The following is an 18,576-nucleotide window of genomic DNA, read 5'->3' on the forward strand; positions in this document are numbered from 1 at the left end:
CAACATTTGAGGGGGATAGTATTGTCATTTTTAGTTTATAGGTGAAAATAATTTGAGGTTCACTCAGGTTTTAAAATATTGTGCAAGATTACAAACTAATAAGAGAGCCAGAATCCAAATCTAGACAACAAATCATCAGCATTATAATCACATTAATATGCTCTAGGCACAAGTGATTTACATAAACAATTAATTAAATGGATATTGTTATTCTTTATTCAAAAATAAAGAGACCAAGGTTAATTGATTTGCCTAAAATCTTAGAGTTTGTACATTTCAAATCCAGGTGGTCTTGTCCAGAGTTTACAAACTTGGCCTTTTAAGGTAGGTGAAAAGGAACAACAATGCTTTCTTCTAAGGTAGAGGAAGTCCCAGGACCCATATGTCATTTCTCTCATATACAAAAAAAAACAGAACTTATAAGAAATCAAAGAAACCATAACTTCCCATTGACAATTAAACTAAGAAGCAGAAAACTTGCTACACACAAAAAAACAAAACTACCACTTAGCATCACACTCAAAGTTGCACCTTTTAAAATGTGATCTGATTCAACTGAGACACACCAGAACTTTCTTCTGGGTGGGGTGGAAGAAGCAAATAAGTGTATTAGTTTCCTGTTACTGCTATGACAAATTACCACAAACTTGGTGGCTTTATAATAACACACTTTGTATTCTTATGGTTCTTGAGGCCAGACATCTAAAATAGATCAATAGGGCTGTGTTTCTTCTGGAGAGTCCAGGGGAGAATCTGTTTCCTTTTCAGCTTCTGGAAGCTTTCTGCTTTTGTTGGCTTGTGGCCTCTTCATCTTCAAAGCCAGCAGAGCTACAGTATCTTCATATCTCTCTTTGACTCTGACTCTCCTTCCTCTCTCTTTTACCTGTAAGGACCAAGGACCCTGGGATATTCCGGGGTACCACTTCAAGATCACATTTACAAAGTAACCTTTGCATGTAAGGTAATATGTTTGCAGGTTCTAGGTATTAGGACATGGACATCTTTGAGAAGCTATTATTCTCCTTACCATAGTGCGTAAAGGAGATTTTAGTTTCCCCGGAGACCAATGGATACTGCTTGTAGAAAATAATTTCAAGCTTCATGATTGCAATGTTGAATAGCATCTCTCTACTCCTCAGGATCTTGGGGCAGAACCAGAAGACCCACCTGCTCTGTCTGGAAGGGTCTCAGGCAAAGATGTGAAGACAGCTCACACAATTATCCCTGATGCTTCTGGGCCGAAGTTCATATTGCTTTTTTCTAAAATATTTTCTTTTATTTTTAATTAAGTGAGTGCAGGGGAGGCAGAGAGACAGACTTCCACATGCACTGGGAATGGGATCCACCCACAAAGCCCCTTATAGGGAGATGCTCTGCCCATCTGAGGCATTGCTCTGTTGCTAGGCAACTAAGCTATTTTTAGCATCTGAGGTGGAGGCCACAGAGCCATCCTCAGCACCTGGGGCCAATTTGCTTGATTCAATCAAGCCATGTCTGTGGGAGGTGGAAAAAGAGAGAGAGAAGGCAGAGGGGGAGGGGTGGAGAAGTAGATGGTCGCTGCTTCTGTGTGGCCTGACTGGGAATCAAACCAGGGACATCCACACGCAGGCCAACACTCTACCACTGCCATTTGTCTTGGAAGATGCAGTCACTTACAGAAATTAATTTTGTCTGCTACTTCCAGAATAAGTTTCCAGAGGTCTCTCTTTAATAATTGTGTTTTAAAACGTAATATGCATTGTGATTATTTTCTTTTTTAGGCCTGAGGTCACTTTGATTTCCATGCTCCGTAATCACAATAATTTTTTGTTTCATAACTGGCATTCTTGGATTCCTGCCCAGTCATATTTGAATGGGCATTACTGGATTTTCCCAATCTTTGTTTTCTTTGCTATTACAGAAATGGGAACTGAAATGGGCACAATTTTCTTTTCAGACACTTTTTAGCCAATTGAATTCACTTTTAAAATAAAATTAAATCTATGTTTTTTTTAGACGTACATGAAATTCTGAGATCTCTCCCTTGAATTTTGGATTAAATTCATGAGCCAAAATAGGCTTTTGTTAAGATATTAGACAAACTACATACACTTTGAATGACTGATAGATAAAAATACTCTCTCTACCTACATATTAGGGCAGGGGAGAAAAGGGCCCTAAATTAAAGAATGACATTGGTCACATCCTCACTATAGGTACTTTCAAAGCTTTAGCCAAATTCTTGGGTATTCAAAGGGGACCTAGCATGGAGTTTAGAGTTAGAGCAGAGAGAAGTGGTTGCTCTGTATGAGAAAACAGAAGACTCATCTTTTTTTTATTTTCTCACAAAGCCGTCATAGACATTACATAAACAAATGAAAGCTATGGTCTTCCAGTGAACATCACAAAAGTAGGAATGGGCTGTAGTTTGCTAAGTGTTGGTTTAGTTTTTCAAGGCAATAAGCTTACCCTCACTCTTGACGCATTTTTCTTTTTCTGTGATAAAATCACCTGTGTTTTAATAAAGTCTATTTCCATTTTATTTTATTGTATGTTCTCAGAAACATTAATATGAGCAGTCTTCTCCATATTGCCAAAGGATCTGATGTACACAAAGATTAAGAACACTTGAGTAACACCCCAAAGTGTAAAAGCCAGTGCTCTATATTATACACACCTCTCAGAAATTAGTTACTCCTGAGAGACTGTACATGATGAAATCATGAATAGGTTCTTAAAAGGAAGATGAGGATGTGTGCACAAACCATAAGATGTCAATTACATCAATGAGAATAGTATCCATCCTCTCCCTGGCGTTAAGGTGAAAACACCAATAGACAATAGAATAGAAAGCCTCATGCTGACCCCCAGTGGTATTTTTTATGTTATGACTTTATTTCCTTTGAAATTATATGGACTTTGTTAAGCATGGAATAATGGGTTTGAATCCCACTTCTATAACTTAGTAGTTTGTGATCCTTGGACTTACTTAACTTCAGTGAGTCTCAGTTTCCATCTTTGTCAAAATTCATAGAGCTCATCAGAATGAGAAAAGAGAAGACCTATGAAGGACAGGTTCTCAAGGGAAAAAGTTCTGTTGCTCCTGCATTTGCTGAGGTGATTGGTTTCATTGGATGGCATTTACAACAAGCGATTGAAGCAGTCTACAAACTTGTAAGAGCATAGCTGCTTATTAAGCATTTCAGGTTTTTATTAAGCAAACCAGTAAGTCTTATATTCTATAATTGGTGCATGTTCTTTTTCTTTCTTTCGTTCTTTCCTTTTCTTTTTCTTTTTTGGCCTAATGACACTAATCTGTTTTTATTTTAGTCATTTAACTGAGTTTCATGACTAGCACATACAAGGTTTCAGGGATTTAAATGATTTGTTTTATGTCTGTTTAATTATTTATTAAAATCATCTGTGTCAACTAGTTATTAAAACTATAATTCTTTTATTGGCTATTACCAAGAGGGGTGAAGGAAATGAAAAAAACTAAAACATTACATGAATTCTTATAATACAGAAAACTTCTATAAAGATGGCCTACATACTCTGCATTAATTGTAGCCTTTTTGGAACAAGTCTGTTCTATCTTTAATCAATCAGGAAAGGACCAAGTGGGTAAGCATATGTGCAATTCACATTCTAATTTATGGTTTAAAATAAATATAACTTTGAAAGAAGCAATATGTTATGGTCTTCAGAAAATAAATATGAAACATTCACTAAAGGAGATTGGTGAATAGTGTTCAAAGATGGCCTCCATCAATTCCTTTCCTCCCAGTGCTTGCATGTCGTGGAATATGGTGAAAGGGACACTCTGCCAGCTCTGTTCATGGTCTTCAAGAATCCTTTAAGAGTCTCCACTTTCTTTTCTTTTCTTTTATTTAGTGAGAGGAGGAGAGACAGAGACAGACTCCTGCATATGTTGGGCCGGATAAACTCAGAAAGCCCACCAGGGGGCGATGCTTTGCCCATTTGGGCCCTTGTTCTATTACAACCAGAACCATTTTTTTAAAAATTCCTGAGGCAGAGGCCACGGAGCTATCCTCAGTGCCCGGGACCAACTTGCTCCAACTGAGCCAGGGCTGCAGGAGGGGAGGAGACAAGAAGATATATAAATATATATAGAGAGAAGCGAAAATGAGAGGAGGAGAAAAGCAGATGGGCACTTCTCCTGTGTGCCCTGACTGGGAATGGAACCCAGGACATCCACACGCGGGGCTGACACTCTACCACTGAGCCAACCGGCCAGGGAAAGAGTCCTACTTTCAATGTAGGAAGCCAGATGGCAATCCCTAAAGAAGCTTAGGTCAGATTACTAAACGGAAGGACAGCACTTGGAGAGAGAAAGGACACATGAGTAAGCAGAGATGCCATGCCAGACAAGCAAGTGATGTCTCATTGGACTTTCTAGCCCAGCTCACTCCATGTGGAACAGAAGGACTGCCCAGATGAACTCAGCCAGGATTCCTGATACAAATATTGTGAAAGATAATAAATCATAATTTAAGTCACTACATTTTGGGGTGCTCTTTATCCACAAAATAGATCATTTAAATGCAGGCAGAAGGATAAAGGAATGAATACTACTTTTCATGTAAGTACTCAAAATAAAATATCTGGTCGAATGCGTGAGCTTCTTTTGACCTGGAATTACCTCATTCCTTCAAAGCAATTTCCAGAGAAAGAGCCCCTTTTCTGAAACATTGCAGGGAAGAAAGTAACACCCAAAGTGTCACACAGTTGAAGAAAAGATGTTGCTCTAGGTGCTTTTCATGTGGAATCAGAGTGACCCTCAAGAATGGTTTATAAGTCTTGGTAGTATTAATAAGGTTCTTGTCCACATAAAGAGTTCACTTATGAGCCATGGTAGCTCTTGGGACAATACATAGTCACTATATGTATTACGGTATCTTAAACACTATTAAAATACTAGAGAGAATTTAAGATCTGTATCCCCCATTAGACCTTTAGTTCCATGGGGGCAGGAGCTGTTTCTGTCCCAGTCATTGTATTTCCAATGTCTAACACAGCAGGTGCATAATAAATAATTGCAGAGTGAATAAAATAATGTAATTCTAAAGAGGAGGACTAGGGAGAGAGAGAGATTTAGTTTTCATTTTGTTGTGTTTTTTTTTTATCAAGTGCCTGTAGTTCTCTTGCAATTAGAAAAAGGAGTAAAGAAAATCAGTACTTACAACTATATACAGAGTGGAGCAAAAGTAGGCATACGGTTGTTTGTATCAATAAATAATATGAGAATAAACTGTGTTTCACATATTTACAAGTGTAAACCTACTTTGCTCCACCCTGTATATATATTTTTTATTTGAAAATTCCTTCCTCTAGGCAGTCTGGGAATCATTGTTGTAAATGATCTGCCTCCTCCACTCCCCTAAACTATCTGATCATGTGCACAGCCAGAGAGTCAAGCAGAAAAGTTCTTATTGTTCAAAGGAACGAACCAACTTCAGCAGGGGAGGGCCCCCCCTGCACTGCACATGCTGCGACTCAGCCACCCAGGTGCCTCGGGAAACGATGACTGTGGAGAGATACTTAATCCAGGGGTATTTGGTCATCACACTGGGACTCCAACTCTTTAAAAGTCTGCACTGATAGCAAAAACACTGTTAAGTGTCTCAATGATTTGAATGATATTAGTAGGAGACCTTGGAAGGAGGAAGCAACAATGGCTGGATGACAGCAAACTGACAATGGAACAGAATTCTGTGGGCTGAGATGATTGTAAAGGCAAACAATGGTGATATTGTCCTTCTGGTGTTATAGTGTAATGCTGTAATTTATGTATGAAGTGGAATTTCAAACAAAATAAACAGACTTGAATTTGTTAACTAATACAGTAAGCACAGAACATTCTGTTATGTGAAGAGACTTGAGAATGTTTTATATAACCCTGCTATTTTCTAAAAAGAAATATGTTTCCATTGTTTTTGCTAGCTATTTGAGAATATCCTTTTTCATTTAATCTTGGAAACAGATATACAATGTGGGTAAAAGTGGAATATTGTTAATATATATCACTATACAATTGTTCTAGTTCTAGAAATGAAAAGGAAGGAAAGACCACATATTTTACCATCCAGAGAAAACTGTGAAAAGGTCAACTAATTTATTCTTTCATCTGAAAATGTAACACCTCTCTCATCACAGATACAAAGGTGATGTGACGGAAAGAAGAATCACTGCTTCTCTGTCGCAAGTAGCTTGTGATGTTAGGTAGCAACAATTTGGTTTCAGTTACACTTTTAAAAAAGGAACCACTTCTCTCTAAACTCTAAAGAGCAGGCCTGCATGCATCTCAGTAAATATTGTTAATGATAAGTTATTACTATTTATGAAATTCTTGAATTAACCTTAGCATACTGGATAGAGGATAAATTATATATCTCATATCTCAGTGCTGGAAATAGGGCATATATATAGTAGGTAATCAGTAGAACCTTGTTGAATAAGTAAATATTTGATTCTCCTATGGGCAAGGTATTGTTCTAAGTTGAGGATACATCTGTCAAAGACAAAACTAAGTCAGAGAATGCAGTATTAACAGAGAATATTCATAAACCTGCAAGGGAATCCATCAGCTGTCACTTGAATTTCATCAGGGTTCAAGGTGTAAGTTTTTTTTAGTAAAAAAAAAAAAAAAAGCCTAAGACAGCCTCTTCCTGGCAAGGACTCTATTAAGGTGAGATTTTTAGAAGCCAGGATAGCTTTCTACATGTACATTTAGCAGTCCTTGATTGGCTGCCAAGGGACAAGCAAGCAATTTGGGGACACTGCTGACAGGAGTGTTAGGGGTGGAGGTTTTCTGCGGGCAGACGTTTCCTGGAATGTGGCATGAAGCGGGGTGCATTTCTCATGGTCAAACTGTCATGGCGGCCCTTCATGAGAAGCTGCCTGCCACCTGTGTTCTCTTTCCCTCGCTCTCAAAAAAATAAAATAAAACAAAATAAAAATAACAAACAAATCTCTCTCTCTAAATAGGCCAAAAAAAGAGTCCTAGATAAATATAGATAGAAATAAATAAAATAATATTTTAAATTCAAAACAAAAAATACCATAGCCACCCCAAATCCTAAATGAAATAAACATAAAAGAGTGATATAACTTTAACTGTTAATGAGAATTCATCTGATTTAAGTAAACTTACATTTTTATATTCAAGCCGTATTTAATCATAGATGTGGTCTCAGGACAAAGATAAATACGTTCAAGATTTAAATGGAATTTGGGTGATATAAGTGAAACATTTTTCTGAAGGTTCGAGAGGATTCTTTCTGTAGGTGTTATTATGTTTACTGTGCAAAATAGTCACCTTAAAAAGAAGCTTCTAAATGTTATTTAAAAGTCAACTTTGAGGACACAACCTTTCTAATGGCTTTGGCTTTACTTATTAATTTATGAAACAGCCATAATAATAGCATTAGTGACCAAGGGAATTTTTAAGAAATTAAATAGACCTTTGGCTTCTTGCCCAGGAAAAAAAAAATGTCAGCCCTGTGCAGAAAACCAGGTAAAATATAAAAAAGATTCCATTATAGCTATAACACAATCTTCTTATGGTTTTTGTACAAGTTTCTTCCCTACTAACAGAAGTCCCTGCAGAAGGTTTAAACAATCTCAACAATTTCATTATGTGAGCAGAGCTAAATCCAATAATGTAAAAAGGCCTGGAGAGACTTCCCATATGCTCAATTCCAGACCCTTTCCTTCCAGGGGAAGTAAAGCACTTGGCTCTCTGGAAACTGATTCTATTCTGATGGCCTGAAGCACAAATCTTGCTTTGTTGACATCAGAGCAAGCTCTCCTGAGGACACAAAGACAAGAGCCATTACAGTTTTTTGTGACCCTGTTCTGAGCCAAATCCAGCTTCACTTAAATGAATGAAGATGCTTGTTACATGGCCCAAGAAGCTACTTGTCCACTTGAAAATTAATTAGACCGTAGCTGATGAACAACTGTAAGACACTTTCACCATGGTCTTAGATGGATGACCCTGGCTCAGTTCCCAATTTTAACAAGCTTACCCTTAAGCAAAAACATGGCCTTTTATCTAAGCTACTGCTTCCAATTAGAATACTTTCCTGAGTGGTAGCCAACCGCTGGGCATAACCCCACCAGACAAGGAAACTGGGCAGAGAGTTTGCAGTCAAGGCTTTTACATGCAATTGTAATTTATGTTCTTGCAGGAAATATTTTGTTTCAAAGAGCCAATTTAGTTACCCTTTTCACAGATCTCAAAATCTTGTGTACATCATGATCCACTTTAGATTAAAACTCCTTGAAGGTACAGGCTCTGTTTTTCCCTGCAGTACTTTAAGTATAATGGGACCACAGTATTGGTAGATTGACTGGGAGCATAAAACACAGACCCACATGTAAATCTGGTTTGCAAAGTACTTGGCAATGGTGCTCCATGCTGGTTACAGATAAGAGAGGCCTTTTGGTGTAAGATTCTGGGCTACTCCACTGACAAAGAAACTAATAGCCACTTTAAAAAGCAATCAATACATTGCTACATGCAGGAAGGATCTTCATAAACATACTAGGTGTGACAATACAGCTGATGCTTAACTATTTGTAATGTGGAGTTGAGAGCAGAGATAATAGGAATTGGACATATTGTGTAGAAAAGCAAATAACAGAGACTACCAAAAACAGACATTTTGGACAGCTTATCCAGCCCATGTTTTTATTGATAAATAATCTCGCAAGTTGACTCAGTCCCTAAGATTACAGATTGGGACAAGGATAGACATCTGACCCTGATGGAGCCTGTTCATTGGCTGATGCTGACCAATTACATTATTTCTCTGTCTCCACTGGGTTCTCTCAATCTCTTCTGCACATGTTCTCCCATTCTGGGGAAGACAGTGAAGGTCTTTAGGCCTAAATTTGACTAACCAGAGATGCCAGTCTGCTTATCTGAGAAGGGGAGTAGTTCAGGTGTTGAAAGAACAGATAGAGGAGCTCGTGTCAGCTGTAGTTACTTAATATGCAAGATTACAAAAAGCTTTAGAAGAAAAACAATGGAGCAGCCACCATGAACTCTTAAAAATCCTTTCTTCTGGTTCACTTCCCCTGCCTCCACCAGGAATTTATGTGATTGAAGTACAGAGACATCAGCATATAGAAGTCCTTTCTGGGTTTTTCTAAAGTAGATAATTATTTTTAGCTCTTCCTGCCCTCCCTAACTCCAGCTATTTTCTATGTCCTTGAATACAAGGACTATCTTAATAGTTACCAATCATCATCCCCTGCACACACTCCCTCAAAAGAAATTTATGTAGGTATGGGCTTACGAAATTCAACCCTGGTCAGAAGGCTTTGGTGCTTCAGATCCATGATGTCAGAGAATCGGTGACTCTGGAAAGGAAGAACAGGGGGGAAGGACTTGTGTTGATCTGTATATAGCTGGCTCAACAGATCATCCCTTGAATTGGCTTAGAGAAGTCAAATTGTTTCCTCCTTTGGAGTCATTAGACTTCACCAGCATGAAACATTTCCCAAGTTATGTGACAAGATTGATTCCTAGGATTTAGGAACCCACAAGAAGTCACCCCTGCTAGCAAGGAGAATAACTCAATTTCCTTTTGTTTTTAACATAGACTGGCTATTCTGGACTTGCTGAAATGCCACTCTGTCATGCCAGCAAACCCCCTTTAATTAGGCTCACTTACTAAGAGTCTGTACCGTGTTTTTTGCCAATAGTTTGAGTGTTTTCACTCTCTGCTTAAACAAGTAAAACTTTCACAGAACATACAACAAATATTCAAAACTGTAGACAGTGTCAGGTCCCTACCTTCTGTATTTTCTCTTGCCTTCAGAGAACTGATAGCAGGAATCACTTTCAAAGGCAGATTGACCAATGGAGGTCTATGAGGAGGCAACACAGAGGTGCCCAGGCTAGCTAAGAGGTCCTAGAATAAGCATGAAATGGTAAACAAAACACTTCATCTGACAAATAATGCAAGCAAGATGTATCACAGGCAAATTAAAGTGTTGAATATAAAAACACATATTCATAATAATAACAATTTGTAGATGAATGAATGAATGAATGAATAAACGAATAAGGTTCATCTTCAGCAGTCTTTTGGGGAGTTGAGGGAGAAGAGGACCATAACAGAACAAGAGTTATCCCCTTTGTATATTCTTCTCAACTGATGCATTCACAACAACTTCAGAGAAATAACACTGATATGAAAATTAAGACTCTGATGGAAAGGCAACTTCGGAAGTAAAGTGAAATAGACAATTCAGATTTCAGAGGTCAGACCTAAGTCAGGTACACAGCTGAGACGGCTGTTTGGGGTGTGTATGCACTTGTTTACCCACCACGGTGCAGCCCTCCCCCAGCTTTGCACACACCGCACTCCAGCCTCCAGAGCCCTGAGTGTAGACTCCGGCTACAGCCCTGCACACGTCTAACCAGTTTGAGACTGAGTAGGACCTAAACCTCCTGACCTCTGTCTCAGCTTTCTATCACCCCATGTGACCTTAAATACCCCCAAGAGAATTCCATAAATGGACTAGGGTCAAAATGAAAGAAATAGATTGAACATAGGGAGAAAAGTGAGTGTGTCCTTTAAATACCAAGAGGCATTGCCTTTGGCATAACAGAGAAGTTAAAACATAATTAAGATCTGAAGGCTGATTATGAGAATGTGTGTGATTATTTTTATTATTTTTCCTCTTTCTATCTTCTTTATAGGATGTGATCAACCTCTGCCATGCTCCATTGCTTAGTAGCAGTCAGAGTTTTAATTATATAATAAAATAAGCTAAAGAACAGAAAACTGCTTTATGTCTAATATGTATATATCAAGAAAGGCATGTGACAGCATCTAAATTGCTTTAGTACCTGATAAAGAGGGCCTCTGGTGGTAGGCTTGTCACCAAGATCATGCAGGAAGTAGGAAAGCATTATTAATAAAGCTGCTACTCTATTTATATGTCCTCCATTGTTTGTGACTTCTTGTTAGAAGTTGGAAATGAAATTTTATCTACCACTAATTTCATCAGCTTTTCTTTTTGAGTCAGAGAAAAAAGTGAAAAAAAAATAAAATGAACTTTTGCCAGTTCTACAGCCAACCCTAGTTCTCCAAATAGAATTCTTTTCACTCCTCCAGATCTGCAATTCCCATATTATATCTCACAACAAAAAAATTAAAGAATTAGCTCATTCATTCTTTCAACATGCAACAGAGCCATATTCCAGCGGCACACCCGGAGGAGTACTCTGCCCTCATCCAGATGAGGTACTAAGGGGAGGGAAAAATAATAAATAGGTAAAACAATGAAAAGATCAGCACAAACCATAATAAGGTTCAGAAAAAAATAGAGGAGGATATTACTTAGGATTAGGGTTAGCTGCAAGTGACAGAAAATTCAAAAGCATTTGGCTCTCACCAGGGCTGGACTCAGCTGGTGTGCACTGGGCAGCTACAACAATTTTCTAACGTTGGCCTCTACATTGATTAGTGCTCTATTCTCTTTGGTTGGTGCAGGTTCTATGCTGGACAAGTTGCCATATAGGTTGAATATTGATTGAGGCTTAGAGAGTTTATTTCTCTCTTTCTCTCCCATTAAAGAAGGCTCTTCAAAATGGGGAAAGCAGCTCCGTGGCTTCATCAAGGACTCAGATTCCTTGTTTTTCATTCTCAATACCTCATTTCCTCATCATGGCCAAGGAGATTGCTTGAGTTCCAGCCATTACACTTTCAAGGAAGACTAAGGTGACAAGAGGACCATACCTTCTCCTCTTAAGGATAGTGTTTATCTGAATACCCAGAACATAGTGTTGGCTGCAAGAGAAGCTGGAATGTGTAGCCTTCATCGTAGGTGGTCATATGCGCACTGGAAATTAAGCAGTCATTCATTCTATTACTAAGGACAGGTAGTAGATACTGCCACCAGGGTGATGTGATAGAGAGTAACTGATACAGAGCGGCTGCTCTAGATTGAGTAAACCAAGGAGGTTGAGTAAATTCAGGAGGTAGCACTGGCCTGAGGCTTAACAGATGCAAGTGAGCTCCTCATGTGCACTGGAGGAAGAGAACTCCAGGCAGAAAAGATGTGTTATTATAAAACAGATTGACTTCTGCTCACAAAATGAAATTGGCCTCACTTTATATAGTTTTCCTGGGCTAGATGATCTGTTTTCTTCATTAATTCTTAATTCTCCAAATCTCCTAGTATGTTATATTATGAAAAGTTTTGGTTTATTGAAAAAATCTACTATCACCCTGTAATTTGAACCTGGTAAGAAGATGGTTGACAACATATTCAGTAACAAAATACTTTTTGATATATTATTCAGGGCTTGTCTATGGGGGGCAGCCAAGCCAAATAAAGTGTGCATATCATGTGTCTTAGAAACCCTCTGAGTGATGTAAATAACACACTAGACTCAGACAAAACTACTCACAAATTAGGGTATTAAATCACAACCCACATCACAATAATATGATTTAGTTTGGTGTAACTGGAATAGAAGCTTTTGTATGAAACTAATGTGATGTTTTTTGTGAATGTCATATTAGTTATGATTTTGTTACATGATTTTTGTGAGTGTTAGAGTGGGATTCATTGCAACAAACAGAAGAGACTAATGGTCTAAAGTTCTAAAGGGGATTGTCTTCACCAAGCCTTTGTATACTGTAATTAAGGTGACATTATATCCAGAACATTTTCTCAATGAACATATACACTGACATCAAACAAAAGAAGAAATCAGTAACACTAGTTATTTCTGCAGATTTTATGTGAACAAATTATTATAAATTAAGTGGTTTTAGTCTAAATATGCTATGCAATGGCTACATGCCTTACTGCAGAATACAGAAATGATGCATGTGTGTGCATGTGCTTCAAGACATTCTCTTGAGTCTGTTGACAAACCACAGAAGATGTGAACTTCCCCAGAGATCATTATATGTTTGAAGGATGAAGCTCTAAGAATATATCTTTTCTGAACTGACAGTATTTCTCACACATTTGTATAAGTCTAGCTATGAACATAAGACCTAATCTATGGAACCAAGAAATATCTGTCTCAAAACTGTCAGAATGTGAGCTTCATTTTCAAGAACAAAGACTATGTCTTTTTACCTCTGTCACCCCAACACCTAGAACAATGTTTCACATATAGTATTTTCTCAGTAAGGTTGAAATGAGTGATTGGTAACTCTCATAACAATTTCTGTTTCTTCAACAGTGCTTCGAGTCCCTATCAATGTAGTTGATAGAAACCCAATATATAATAAAATTCCAAGACAAGAGAAATAAGAATTAATTATGAAGAAACCAAAGCCGAGAGATGACGTCACAGTAATGGCGCAGTAGGAAGCGATACTGATAAATCTCCCCCAAAACTCAACAAGATCTTCAACCAGAAACAGAAAAACCTATCCTTGGAGCCTCCAGATGTTTTGCAATACACCCAAAGGTATGGTCGAGCAAAAAATTGGCTAAATATATAATCAAACCCCAAAGGAAATAGGGAGTAAGAAACACTCTGCCTTCCTCAATAACCTAAATAGGGCTGCTTTCACTGGGAACTGAGAGTATAGAAACTAAGGTGGGCAAAGGGGTGAATAGATCCAGGCCGCGGCACAAACGGCCGAACCAGGCTGTGGCACGGAGATCCAAGCTGAGGAAAAACTGTGCCTGTGGCAACCTAGGCAATACAAGCTAACACTCGTGCCAAACCCACACAAAGAAACACAAGTGGGGCAGCCATTTTCCCCAATCTCCTGGTCTGTGTGTGCAGATAGTGGGCAAGAGATTCCTTTGAAAGCCCCGGGAGTGGGCACCCGTGTTACCCCACAGAGGGGCAGAGTCAGGGGCCTTTGTGTGGGCCAAAAGCAGAATCTCCAGGCCGCCCCAGTGCCCTGAAAAAGCCGTGCATGGGGAGGGAGCAAGAGCCAATTCCAACACTGGAACTTTTCCTTGCAGGCGGGGGTCTCACTCAGAGCGTGAGGCAGCCGGCCTGATATCCTGGTCTGCGCGCACGGAGAGTGGGCAAGAGATTCCTCCGAGCGCCTCAGGAGTGGGAGCCCGTGTTTTCCCACAGAGGGGTAGAGTCAGGGGCCTTTGTGTGGGCCAAAAGCAGAATCTCAGGCCACCCCAGCGCCCTGAAAAAGCTGCGCACGGGGAGGGAGCGAGAGCCAATTCCAATGCTGGAACTTTTCTGTGCGGGCGGGGGTTTTACTCAGACTGTGAGACTCTCGGCCTGATATCCTGGTCTGCGCACAGATAGTGAGCGAGAGTTTCCTCCAAGCACCCCGGGAGTGGGTGCCCACCCATGTTACTGGACAGAGTGGCAGAGCTAGAGGTCTTTGAGTGGGCGGAAGCCCCGCCTGATTATGCTAGCAGCTCTGACTGACTGAGCCTTACCCAGAGCCCTGTGCTGAGTGGGAATAGAGTGGGGAATTGCCAGCTCTTTGAGCCTCTTACTATCCAGGCAGAGGCAGCAGCAACCCCATAGCTGGATTATCAGGCTACTAATTGAGGAAGGAAAGACTAGGAGAGAGGCTCCAGGAACATGGACTCTCTCACTGTCGGAGCCTATAAATGCTAATGAGCCTCGACTGCCAACGAGACTGAAGCCCAATACATGACATCGCCATAGAGACTTATCAACTGCAAACCTCTACCTGAGCATGCCAAAGGGGCAGAACCCGGGGTACAGAGTCACCAACCAGGAAGAGGGAGAGAAAAGAAAAAGCAAGAAGATAACCTCTCAAAATCAAGAATAATCCGCAGACTTTATAACCTATCCCATTTTATTATATTTGTTCGTTTGTTTCTCTTATCTTCATTCTTGATTTTTTTTTTTCCTCCTCCAATTTGGTCGTTTAACTCTCTGCCGGTCTTACTCACTCCTCTCCTTGAACTACACTACCCATAAGTGTTACATCTCCCATTATCTTTTCTTTCCTCTTCCTTTCTCTCTATGAGGGTTGCACTCCAAAACCCTTAACTCTCTCTCTCTCCTCTTTTTTCTTTTTTCTTCTTTTAGTTGTACCCTCTTTTTTTTCTCTCTTTCTTTTCTCCCTCTATATTAGTTTCTTCCTTTCTCCTTTACGTCTCCTCTCATTCAAACCTCAATAACAAACAAATTATCTTATCTGGGACTCAAACTTATGTTTGTGGCATTTTGGGGGTTTTTTACTTCACCTTTTTAACTCACTAGCAGTGATCCCATCCCTGGCTCTCCATTTTATCTAGTTCTTGTTCCACTAAATACAATAGTAATTTTTTAATTTGTTCCCCCATTTTCCTGTTTCCCTCTTATTCCTCTCATCATAACTCTTAGTCAACCAACAACTAAAAGCAGATCATTTTACTCTTGACCCAAATTTTTTCCTTATTTGCTTTTTGTGGGAACATACCCCCTTTTTTCTTCTTTTTTCCTTTTTTTTTTGCCCCTTTATTACTTCTCCCCAATTCAGGCCCTCCATTACAGGCATTGTTTGTTCTATTTAGTACAATATAATTCACAGTTCACCACAAGATTTTCCCAAGAAAGAGGGGAGAGGAGAGGAGAGGAAAAAAGGAGGGGGGGAATAATTTCCTTTTTTTTAAATTTTTATTTTATTTTAATTTTCTTTATTTATTAATTTAAAAAAACAACTCTTTGATTTTTTATTTTTTTAACTTTTTATTCTTTATTAAATCTCATTAATACTATCAACAAAACCACCCTCAGATGCCATTAAGGAAGAGAAAATTGAATATCATGGATACAAAAGAAAGAGAGGTAACACAGACAGATGAGAAAAAATCTATGAAGAAAAAATTTAATATATTGGAAACCTTGGAGTTAAACGACAGAGAATTTAAAATAGAAATCCTAAAAATACTCTGAGATATACAGAAAACACAGAAAGGCAATTTAGGGAGCTCAGAAAACAACTCAATGAACACAAAGAATATATTTCCAAGGAAATTGAAACTATAAAAACAAATCAAACAGAGATGAAAAACTCAATTCACGAGCTGAAAAACGAGGTAACAAGCTTGGCTAATAGAACAGGCCAGATAGAAGGTAGGATTAGTGAAATAGAAGACAAGCAACTTGAGGCACAACAGAGAGAAGAAAAAAGAGACTCAAAAATTAAAAAAAAAATGAGATAGCCCTACAGGAATTATCTAACTCCATCAAAAAGAATAACATAAGAATAATAGGTATATCAGAGGGAGAAGAGAGAGAAATTAGAATGGAGAACATACTCAAACAAATAATAGATGAGAACTTCCCAAGCCTGTGGAAAGAACTAAAGCCTCAAATTCAAGAAGCAAACAGAACTCCGAGTTTTCTTAACCCCAACAAACCTACTCCAAGGAACATCATAATGAAATTGGCACAAACCAACTGCAAAGAAAAAATTCTCAAGGCAGCCAGGGAAAAGAAGAATACAACATATAAAGGAAGGCCCATTAGATTATCATCCAATTTCTCAATAAAAACTCTACAAGCTAGAAGAGAGTGGACCCTAATATTTAAAGTCCTGAAAGAGAGGAAGTTTCAGCCACGAATACTATACCCATCAAAGCTATCCTTCAAATATGAAGGAGAAATAAAAACATTCACAGATACAGAAAAGATGAGGAAATTTATCATCAGAAATCCCCCACTCCAGAAATTACTAAAGGGGTTGTTCTCCAATCAGATAAAAAGAACAAAAAAACAAACAAAAACAAAGCCACAAGTAAAAGCTCCAAGAAGAACACAATAAAACCAAATTTAAACTGTGACAACAACAAAAAGAAAGGGGGGGAGAAGATGGAGATTAACAGTAATAACAAAGGACGATGGAGTACAAAAGTACTCACAAAATAGTGCACTACAATGAACAGGGTAGGAACCCTTTTCATTACTTAAAGGTAACCACCATTGAAAAAAACACCACAGAAGCACATGAGATAAAAAAGAGCAACAGAGGAAAGATGTATGGAATACAACCAAATAAAAACAAAAGATAGAAAAATGAAAGAGAAGGATCAAACAAGACACAAAACTAACAGAAAGCAATCTATAAAATGGCAATAGGGAACTCACAAGTGTCAATAATTACACTAAATGTAAACAAATTAAACTCACCAATAAAAAGGCACAGAGTAGCAGAATGCATTAAAATGAAAATCCAACTGTATGCTGCTTACAAGAAACTCATCTAAGTAACAAGGATAAAAACAAACTCAAAGTGAAAGGCTGGAAAACAATACTCCAAGCAAATAACATAAAAAAAAAGCAGGTATAGAAATACTCATATCTGATAATGCTGACTACAAGACAGCAAAAGTACTCAGAGACAAAAATGGCCATTTCATAATGGCTAAGGGGACACTGAATCAAGAAGACATAACAATTCTTAATATATATGCCCAAACCAAGGAGCACCAAAATATATAAGACAGTTACTTATTGACCTTAAAACAAAAACTGACAAAAATACAATCATACTTGGAGACCTCAATACACCGCTGACGGCTCTAGATCGGTCATCCAAACAGAGAATCAACAAAGATATAGTGGCCTTAAACAAAACACTAGAGCACCTGGATATGATAGACATCTACAGGACATGTCATCCCAAAGTGACTGAGTATACATTTTTCTCCAGTGTACATGGATCATTCTCAAGAATTGACCATATGTTGGGCCACAAAAACAACATCAGCAAATTCAGAAAAATCATAGTTGTACCAAGCATATTTTCTGATCATAAAGCCTTGAAACTAGAATTCAACTGCAAAAAGGAGGAAAAAAATCCCACAAAAATGTGGAAAGTAAACAACATACTTTTAAAAAATGAATGGGTCAAAGAAGAAATAAGTGCCGAGATCAAAAGATATATACAGACAAATGAAAATGACAATACGACATATCAGAATCTCTGGGATGCAGCAAAAGCAGTGATAAGAGGGAAGTTCATATCGCTTCAGGCATATATGAACAAACAAGAGAGAGCCCAAGTGAACCACTTAACTTCCCACCTTAAGGAACTAGAAAAAGAAGAACAAAGACAACCCAAAACCAGCCGAAGAAAGGAGATGATAAAAATCAGAGCAGAAATAAATGAAATAGTGAACAGTAAAACTATAGAAAAAATTAATAGAACAAAGAGCTGGTTCTTTAAAAAGATCAACAAAATTGACAAACCCTTGGCAAGACTTACCAAGGAAAAAAGAGAAAGAACTCATATAAACAAAATCCAAAATGAAATAGGAGAAATCACCACGGACACCATAGATATACAAAGAATTATTGTAGAATACTATGAAAAACTTTATGCCACTAAATTCAACAACCTAGAAGAAATGGATAAATTCCTAGAACAATACAACCTTCCTAGACTGAGTCAAGAAGAAGCAGAAAGCCTAAACAGACCTATTAGTAGAGAAGAAATAGAAAAAACCATTAAAAACCTCCTCAAAAATAAAAGTCCAGGCCCTGACGGCTATACCAGTGAATTTTATCAAACATTCAAAGACTTGGTTCCTATTCTACTGAAAGTCTTCCAAAAAACTGAAGAAGAAGCAATACTTCCAAACACATTTTAT

Source organism: Saccopteryx leptura, chromosome 10 (assembly GCF_036850995.1).
Source record: "Saccopteryx leptura isolate mSacLep1 chromosome 10, mSacLep1_pri_phased_curated, whole genome shotgun sequence".
NCBI classification, from domain to species: domain Eukaryota; kingdom Metazoa; phylum Chordata; class Mammalia; order Chiroptera; family Emballonuridae; genus Saccopteryx; species Saccopteryx leptura.